The 10,696-nt window shown below is 32.2% G+C and overlaps 1 protein-coding gene across 3 annotated transcripts in view; it reads right to left on the reverse strand.

The window, feature by feature from the left end:
- Window positions 1-7,054, reverse strand: part of LOC117400179 (zinc finger homeobox protein 4-like) — a 101,932-nt gene extending 94,878 nt beyond the window's left edge. For 2 of the 3 annotated variants that reach the window (XM_059022208.1, XM_033999670.3), the window contains exon 1: window positions 2,198-2,603. The gene's annotated coding sequence lies outside the window, so the exon portion shown is untranslated. Of the gene's footprint in view, window positions 1-2,197; window positions 2,604-6,504 lie in introns of those variants that run through there. The other variant, XM_059022205.1, reaches the window with a different exon arrangement.
- Between the last annotated feature and the right edge of the window lie 3,642 nt (window positions 7,055-10,696).

The following is a 10,696-nucleotide window of genomic DNA, read 5'->3' on the forward strand; positions in this document are numbered from 1 at the left end:
TGTATTATCTTTAAAAAATAATTGTAAACCTCAGGGGTTTTCGAGTTAATGGAAGGGAAAGTAAACCACATTAGATTTTGAAATGCAACATTAAACCACTGCAATATAACAGCACTCTATTTAAATATCTAATCTTGTTTTTTTTTAGATAAACCAGGCTCCCTTTTGTATATGTACCCTTTTTGGTTAAAATATAAACATATTAAATTGTATTTAATTATTATAATTATTAATATTATGTTTTTGTTCGTATGGTGTCTTTTTTTAAAATCGCCAGTTAATGTAAAGCAATTTCCAACGTTAATATTTTACAGCTGCTTTTGTATGTCCCTAGAAACAAAGATGTATTAGCTTTATATATATATATATATATATATATATATATATATATATATATATATATATATATATATATAAATAAAATAGTATATGCATATAATTAAAACGAGATGTGCTCTTCAGGTATAGCGCAGTGAAAGGTAATGTGTTAAAACAAACTTGAATGTTTTTTATTGATTATAACAACCGAAATGTGTATTTAAATATATGTTCCACACCAATACTTTTTTTTTTTTTTTTTTTTTTTTAAATAAAAAATAAAAATACATGTCCCCCTTGTTTGTATGTCATTGTTGAAAATGCAGCTGTACAGAGAGATGTAACTGTACGTCCGTCACACAGGAGAATATCGGTAAATTAAAGAGAAAAAAATGGCCAATTTGCTTGTCCGGCATATATAATTTTTAAAACAGATATTCCAATAAAAGAAATAACAAAACAACGTCGAACTCGTGTCAAAAAGGCGGCAGACCGTTTTTCGGGAGCACTATCCAAATAGGTTTTTCAAAAATGATTTTCTTGTCTTTGTACTTGGTTCGGATGGTGCTGTATGATGAGGAGCGCTGTTGACAGTCAGACTCTTGTTACGTACCCAGGTTTGTGCTTTGCTTGGCTTTCGCCTTGCTTTTTGCTTTGCTCTCAATGGAAGCGATCGATGCTTCTGTCACTGTCGCGTCCCAATCGCAGCCATATCTACCTCAAACTAACCAGCAAACGAGAAAGGCAGGGTTCCAGCTACCTCTCTCTACTTCTTTGATAACAAACACACTTCACAAAACCAACGTACCTAGAAAAGGCTAAATCCGCCTCGCAAAATCTTTGGTTTATAAAAAAATGGGGAATTGTTTCGGCAAGAGGAAATATAGCGGTCAAAGAGGGAATCGGTGTTGATGAAAGTGTATCATAACCATCTTGGTGAAGTTGTATTTTGTATCCCGTTTCTCTTGTTTGATAACCCACCAAAGACTTGGGTGTTGATCTGTTCTACCGCTAACGGACCGGGTGAGGTTAGGGTTGAATCCCAATAATATGCCTTCTTTTCGGCAAGACACTCATCCAAGCAACCGAAAAAAAGAAACTCCCAAGCATCTCACAGGTAACAAAAAGAGTACATAGAAACATCGTTGTCTTACCACCTGCTAAAAAACTTATTTTAATATAACCTAATAAAAAAAAGGAACCGCTGGTTTTGCTATACGAGTGCTATACGAGACAATGTAATAATTAACTGCGCATTAACAAAAGGCATTGTTTAGGATACTATTTTTGTATTAAGTTAGTCGTCATCAAAATGTAAAAGCTATTTCCAAACTTAAACCATTTGCGTTCTCGCAAACCTTCTGACATTTTCGCAAACTGCAAGATCAAAGTGAGTAGCGATCTCGTAATAATACTCTGGCATTACGTCCGTAACAAAATAACTAACAGTGTTTGACTACTAATCTAAAACGTTTATTGGAGATTAGATGTCCAGTAGGTTTTATTTATTTATTTTTAAGAAATTAAATACATAGAGCTAATGTACAAAAAAAATATCATTTGTAAGTTTTGCCATTACGATAATCTCCCCAGAAGAGCGAATAAACTTTCTGTTAATGTGTTTTTTGGCAACGTATAGGATTTGTCAGTCATAACTCTGACAGTTTATAGCTCTAAAATCAGACGAAAGCACTTGTATAAACAAACTGATATACGATTTAACAAAAAATCATACCTAAAAGGAAATCGCTGCAAACAGCTGTAATCTAGTGAGAGCGGAATATCAAAGATTGTGCAAGATCAACCAGAAAGATAATCAATACTCGACCTAAATTTAACACGAACTACTCAATAAAAGTTAAAGAAAAAATAAACTTACTTTCTTTTCCCCTCGCAGTTCCTTCCTTCTTCTCCTTTTTGTTACTTGATGTAGGTCACATCCAATGATCGCGAAAGTTATCTTTTTAAATAATAATAATAATAATAATAATAATAATAATAATAATAATAATCCTTCAACTTTATTGGAAAAAAATACGAACAACAGAGAGGGTATGAAGCGGTCCTTTGGGTCCGGCTGTTAAAGCATGTGTCGACCGCAGCCTTGCAGTTTAGGTTGTGAAGGGGTTGGGAAAAAGAGGAAAGGAAATGAAAATCCGATATGTCTTTATTCTGCTAATTATTATCGTTTTAGCCCTGTTTAAAAAAATGGCTGATTAAGTTGAGTGCGCATGTCTTTGTGTGTCTATTCCCGACATGCACTCTGGGAATGAGAGAGAGAGAGAGCGAGAGAGCGAGAGAGCGAGGTGTAATTAGTGAGGTGATCAACAGTCTCCACATTGCAAATGACGCGCAGCTCAACTTAGAGAGCTGCAGGGCTTGGAGGGCCAGAGATACAAAAATGATCTAATGGGGGGAAAATCTTTAAGGTATACTTAATGAGAAATCCCTGTCTGCCACTGAGCATCCAGGAATTCCAATGAATTTCACCAACTGTGTCTTTATGTTTAGATTCAAATGTGAAGCTAGGGGAAAAGTAATCAAGTTGGACTTCTCATAATACAGAACAGCCACACATTTAAAACCACAATGTTTTTAAAACTGATGTATCACCATAAAGTAAAGCAATCTGGAGAAGTGCAATCTCTGATGCAATAAACACAATACATTCAATTTTAAGGACATGGTATTTTACAAAGTCATGTGAAGGGTTCATAAATTGTAATAGATAGAACAATAAATGCATATCTACACCAAAATATTTAAGACAGCAACTTCTGCTAATGTTTCAGTAATTTCAAGAGACAAGACCTTGCAAGCTGCATAGAACACTACTAGGACTACGACTACTACTACCAATAGGCCTAATAATAATAATAATAATAATAATAATAATAATAATAATAATAATAATAATAATAATAATAATAATAACCCATGAAAATAGCAGAAACTGTCTGTATCTTTTTCTCTCAATCTTTATTGATGATGTCCAAGTAGGCTACCAGTTTTACTAAAAATGATTTTTTTACTAATTAAAACCACAGACGCTATTTGGATAAGTAAGCACTTATCCTTATATAAAGATATATATATATATATATATATATATATATATATATATATATATATATATATATATATATATATATATATATATAATATTGAAGACACTCCACATACTATTTTAGAAATTCGAGGATGCAAAAGAATAAACTGAACATTTTTTCAGCGGCACTGAAGACAACGGGTGAATTAGAACAGCCTTTCTCAAATACATATGTGGCCACACGCTTAATAATAAACCAGTGCTGTGTATATATTTGAAAGTTAAATATATTTAAAAAAATATGTAAACGAGCACCAGTGTACTGCTCTAAGATTAACTTAAAAACGCGTAACGTGGTTTCCAAAACAAATCAGTGTTAAATAAATAGAACTTTTGAATACAATGTACAGGAATATTTTGTTTGCAACAACTGTGCAGTCTAAAATATTGATTGCATAAGCAGGAAACGCGGTGCATGTAAATATATATATATATATATATATATATATATATATATATATATATATATATATATATATATATATATATATATATATATATAGGTTCTTTAAACAGCAAAATAATAAGGAGAAGATTTAAGTAATTGTATTTTGCAAAACAATATAAATTAATGCCGAGGAACTATATATATGTTGTATAACTAGACTACGGTACCAAAAATAATTACTGTATTGAATCCATCTGTGCTATTCTCTCCCCACCGAAGTGCACTTCAGGAGTTTCCACTTCACCCTAACCTTTTATTTCTCTCTTTCTCTCCTAATAGTCGCTATCGAAAAGAGACCCAACAAGATGTTAATCGTTGGGGAAAATCAAGAGATCGCCTCTCCTTTATGAAAAAATCGAAGGAGGTGAATTGAGCGAGCTGGGTTTCAGATCTAATGATAAAACAGCGAGACGCGTTGTGGCTGTACACATTGTACATACTGGATTCCTCTCTGCAGGTCTCCCGTGCAGTGTCTCATCGGATTGTTATGTCTGGAGGTCTCAATTTGGTCTCCGGCTTTCCTAAAGGTAGACGATTGAAGCTTTGTATTTTCAGCCTGATCTCTCGCTACCCCTCTGGGTCACAAAACGGCAGCACCAAGTAACGATTTAGAGGCATGAAAGTGCAGTTATGTGCGGTACTAACCAGGGAAGAACATTGTTATGTTACCCATACCCTGTACACACATTCAGAAAAATGACTATACAGTATGTAGTGATTTATTTTTACCTGATTATTATTGTTATTATTATTATTATTATTATTATGATTATGATTATGATTATAATAATAATAATAATAATAATAATAATAATAATAATAATAATAATAATCAGGTTAAAAGAAATCACTACATACTGTATATAATTTTTTTCTGAATGTGTGTACAGGATATGGGTAACAAAACAACAATAGGCCTATTCCTCTCTCTCACCCTGTACCTGATTAATGTTGCCTAAAAAATGTTATAGTCGCGTGTTGGGCTGAATATTATACACATATCTTCAATTTTAAGTTTCAAACACGATCAGTGCTAGATTAGGTCTGATAAAAATCTAGTAACCAATTTAGCAACTGTCCCAAGGTATACGCAGCGATTCTACGTTCTTGGGATTCAGCACGCGTACACGAGTGCAAACCCACTTTAATGATATGTTTATATTGCTTGTGTTTAATTTTGATGATACATAATGAACCGCCGTGTGTTAGAGAGGGATCTTTCACAGGATTAAAACGTGTGATACCCCTTATCTGGGTTGCAGACACTTGGAGATCCCAAACCCCCTCCCTCCCACTCACTCAGCGGCTACTTCTTTTCCCGGGGGCTATTTCACAAAGGCGATGTGTTAACTAACATTTTTCTTTACCACAGTAGCCCACTCCTCAAAAAGAAGATAGCGATCTGAAAGTAAAACATTTTAATCATTCATTTAAAGAAATGCAATTAAAGAATTGGGCACAACAACATCATATCTTACATTTTAACCAACAATTCATGTAGCCTACATTGACACTGAAATGCGTGTATTGTTTATTAGCTATTATTATTATTATTATTATTATTATTATTATTATTATTATTATTATTATTATTATTATTATTATTATTATTATATGTTACAATGAAACGGGACATTTCTCGGTTGTGTATTGTTTCAAGAAACAAAACACGTAAATCAGTAAATATATATATATATATATATATATATATATATATATATATATATATATATATATATACATATATATATATATATATATATATATATATATATATATATATATATATATATATACATTCCTAGCCATACCTGTTTTCTTGTTAAACGATGTTAATGTTATGCATCTGAGTGTTTGTGATTTTAAGGTTTATTTTCTATAGACCCTTATAGGGAAAGGTACGATGAACACGCCTGGCGCCCTCTGGGGTTTAAAAGGTCATATATTTGTCAGGAGTCTGACCCTCCTCCACTCTAGCAATCGACCCTAAAGTTTATAAATAAAATCATTTAGCACTGTCCACAAACACTATTAACAGAATGCATATATACATCCCATAAGCTTACCATCTTTGAAAGCTGCAGACCAAACATAAACCAAAAAAGCATGTTTTTAATTGCAACCCTAAAAACATCAAAGCATGCTACCTAGCACGCACAAGTCTACACATCTTAAAACAGCAAACAATTTACAAACCACCTCAAACTTTTTTGTAACGTAACTAACCTCCAAACTGAAGTATGAATTTCCAGAAATGAAAAGCAAATGTTTAACTATAACCATTTATATATATATATATATATATATATATATATATATATATATATATATATATATATATATATATACTCAGAAGCACCAAACCTTCAATGTATTCATCGCGTGCACATCTTTGCATTTTACAATAAATATGAAACAACCAGCTGCCACAAAATAACATTACAATTAAATGCAAACATGAGTTCCAGTTTTCGCAGTTGAAATCTTCCGCTATCTCTGTTTTTAAAATGAAACACAGAAAAGAAATAGTACAAAAAAATTGATAGCCACTACGAGACAACAAGGTTTATTTTCAAGATTACCCTCCATTACTGTAATAAGATAAAGCAAAAGTAAAAATAAAATGTACCTTACGGAATAAAAGAGCATCTTGTTTTCTCCTTTCTCTCTGAAGCCCCACTTAAAGCATACAGAAAATGTTTTCAGAATGCCTAGATTTGGCACATTGTCATTGCAAAGAGAGGCGCAGTGATGCTGTAACAGAAAATGGGAAATAAGTTCTGGATTGGGTGCTGCCTCCCTCAGTGCGGACTTATCTAACTTTAATTTAATATTCCGCAATCACCCCATGATCGCATATAACTCAGAGGGATTTTTTTTCTTTCTACAAGGACTAAATGCTCGATCTTTTTCTGAAATATTTATCTTAAAAGACAAATAGGGTCTGCGTCTTTTATCATTTATTTTATTTTATTTTTTTGTATCAGTTTTTATGATCCAAAACAATATTTAATTTTAATTTTTTTTTTCTGCCCTGGCAAGACCTGTTAATCTTCAAGCAACTAATGATACAATCGTTTGCAACATAAAATCGAGATGCACAAATGGTTGTTTGTAAAACACTAAACCTTAATCGATGTATTGGACCATTCCGATCGATCAGATAAACGGAAATCTATATACAGAACATGAAACTAGTTCAATAGTTTTCACTTTTCCTATAAATACACCAAAAGGGGGTTATCATATATATATGTATGATAACCCCCTGTCAAGATGTAAAATGATATTGACCGCGCTGATGACAGTAATTATAATAATATATACTTTTCATCCACATAGAATTATAGAGGCCTAAATAATTATTTTAATCAGACGATACTAATTTTATAACATTTATGTAGTTTCCTCTTTCCATTTTTATCAATTGCTGACGTTTTATTTTACTTGTTCAGATTTTAAGCTTTACAAATATCATCAGCATACTTCAATTCATGTATTTATAAGTGATTCTGCATTTCTTACACTTACTGAAACGTATGGTACCGGTAAATGATTTGATAATGGGCTTAGTTTAAAACAGTAATGTTGTATAACATAATTGTGAAACAAATGTACATTGAATCACAGTTGCTAGCGTTCGGGAGCGCGTGTGGTGGGAATGATGTTGCTGGCAGGGGTATCCTGTTTATTTGATAAAGAAAATCAATGAAAGTGTCTGTAAAGTAGTTAGTGAGTCGTGTGGGAGTGGGCTTGAATAGTGACTCCACTAGGCAAGTCCATCACACCAGGAAATCTACACTAAACTGTACACTCAGCCCCTCACTTGGTCAGTATACCTCCCTCTCAATCTTTTCACCCTACTGTTCCCGCCCACTTGCCCCCATGCTCTTCTGTGTGCATTTATTTTTATTGTTCACTCTTCCTTGATTGACTAATGCTTTCTACTGATTTTTTATTTATATCACACGAAACATTTTTCCCATTTCCAGTTGAGACTTTGATTGTTTTAGATTTTTCTGTTTATTTAATTTTACCATTCACTCCATTTCCTTTGTCTTGCCGCATCTGTATCTTATGTTATTGCGTTTTTTTATATACATAATCTATAGACTTACATTAGCTACTTTATATCAGTTATTTTCAGTTGTCAGTTGTTTTTAGGTTTTAAATTTTAGGCTTTATGATTTATTTATGTATTTATTTATGTTCACATTATGTGTACTGTAGTTAAACGGGGATTCTTTGGTCATCACCTTTTTTTGCATTTCTTAATATTGTACACATATTGCTAACAGACCTATCTTTTGGTTCTGTTATTGTTGCTAATTTTGTTGACGGTAATAATACAATTTCTATGCAATGTATATAATTCAGAGAGAAAAGGAAGATTCTCTTTTGCCATAACTTTCTTTTCTTTTTGTATACTTAATTGGTTGAATTCTGTGCTGTGATCTCCCATGTTTCACTTATTGTTTTAGTTGGTTATTATCTGTCAACCCCAGTGAACCCTTTGTTTAGGTCTCTCCCACTTTTACTCTTGGGTATACTCAGTATCCCTATTCAGGCATTCAGTGGTCCATTCCCGCTTTGTGCATAGCCCTGTTACAATTGGGCATCATCGCCAAGGGGAAATGCCTTCCATGGCAACCTGACGCATCAAATCACGACCAATAGGACGGAATAGAACCAATACATTTTAAGAACGGGGGTACGTTATTTCTCAAAGGTTTATATTGCATGTGGTTATTAATCAATACATTCACCATTTGTTTTAATACATTATTATTATTATTATTATTATTATTATTATTATTATTATTATTATTATTATTATTATTATTATTATTATTATTTTTTTTAAGACAACGTCTGGAGTTTAAGAAGTCTTAAATCACCACAGTTCATTTTCTAATATTACAGCTACCAGTTTGATTTCATCCTTACTGCATAAATTAGCCAATATATTTGTTTAGTTACATTAGTAACTATTGATTAAAAGTAGCTTTTCATTACTACTACGACAACAACAACAACAACAAAAACAACAGCAACGACTACTTCTACTACTACTACGACTACTACTAATAATAATAATAATGGATTTAAAAAAAAGTCACACTGATCTAATGTTAAATGTGTGTTTGCTGAACTTGGAGGTCCTCTATTGTATCTGTATGCAGGTGTTTTATTTAATCCCTTTGGCTGTTTATGAAATATTATTAAAAGCTATTTTGAGAACTACAAAATGTGCATTTGAACATTTACTTGTTTGCACAACCCAAATGCTTTAACAATTTACATGTATAGCATGCAATGCTGGACACTAAGTTCTAAAGTTCATAAAGGAGTTACCTATATGTGCTTGGAATAAACACAACCTTCATTCGTTTGATGGTGTAAACTGTATGTTTCCTTCAAACTGGACACGATTCAAATTACAGATTCATCTATGTCTTGAAAGAAGTACCTTTAAGTGACTTTTCACTTAAATGATTGGCAAACCTAAAAGACATAGCAGTAGTCAATGTTCATGTTCTGTTATCAGCACTGTGACCTATAAGATTGTATCTGGCATCAAACCAATGACTATTGCAGTTTAACTTTCAACAGACACATGGAATTTATTAGTTTAATCAGTAATATATAGCCTTGATCATAAACATGTTAGTTTCCTGTTTAAATGTTATCATGAACTGTAATATCATAGTTGAATTACATTGATCAACAGTCTGATTAGTATTCATAAATTAAATAAACATTGAAACTCAATTTGTAATATGCAATATACCTGCACCTGTTTGTTTGTTTTTCACACCCTCAACAACATTATTATACTACATTTAAATATATTTAAAGTAGTAAATTATTATGTTGTATATTTCTAATGTGTATGTTTCTTATTGTATCTTTTACTGTGCGTTGAGGGGTCATCACTATTGCTAAAATGCTAGGAAATATGGCTGAATATATGTGTTTGTGTTTAGAATATTATTATTATTATTTATTTCTTAGCAGACACCCTTATCCAGGGCGACTTACAATTGTTACAAGATATCACATTATACATTATTTCACATTATACAGTTATCACATTATTTTTACATACAATTGCCCATTTATACAGTTGGGTTTTTACTGGAGCAATCTAGGTAAAGTACCTTGCTCAAGGGTACAACAGCAATGTCCCCCACTGGGGATTGAACCCACAACCCTCCGGTCAAGAGTCCAGTGCCCTAACCACAACTCCACACTGCTGCCCAGAATATACATTTACCATGGTGCAAAACATAGGCAATTATTCAAAGACAAACCTTCCCATTTTAAATGTATATGAGCGCTGAAATATTTGTACTTACATTCAATTCTTTCAGAAAATATGTCAAAAACATTACAACAGAAAATTCTGAAAGAAACGTATGCTAATTTTGAATCACTATGATTTGATTTTCAAATGTGGGGGAGGTATTTGGAACACACATATACCTACCCAAACTAAAACTGCAATCCCTAATACAACCAAGATGTACAATCTACTAGTTAGCAATTGACATCAATTTGATTGCTATTTTTGTTAACTGCTTAGAATACATGTTACTGTCCACTAAGAGTTTTCTTAGGCGTATTATAGTAAACTATATGTGTAGAAAGCCACTTTCATTCCAATTCTAACAAGCACAGTCTTTTAACAAAAAGCACTTTGCTTAAAAAAATAAAATCTAAAACTAAATAAAAAATCTAAGATTTATTTCCATATTTTCAATAAGTATTCCTCATTATATATATATATATATATATATAAACAGGCCTAAACTAGAAAA

This window comes from Acipenser ruthenus, chromosome 4 (genome assembly GCF_902713425.1).
Source record: "Acipenser ruthenus chromosome 4, fAciRut3.2 maternal haplotype, whole genome shotgun sequence".
NCBI classification, from domain to species: Eukaryota; Metazoa; Chordata; class Actinopteri; order Acipenseriformes; family Acipenseridae; genus Acipenser; species Acipenser ruthenus.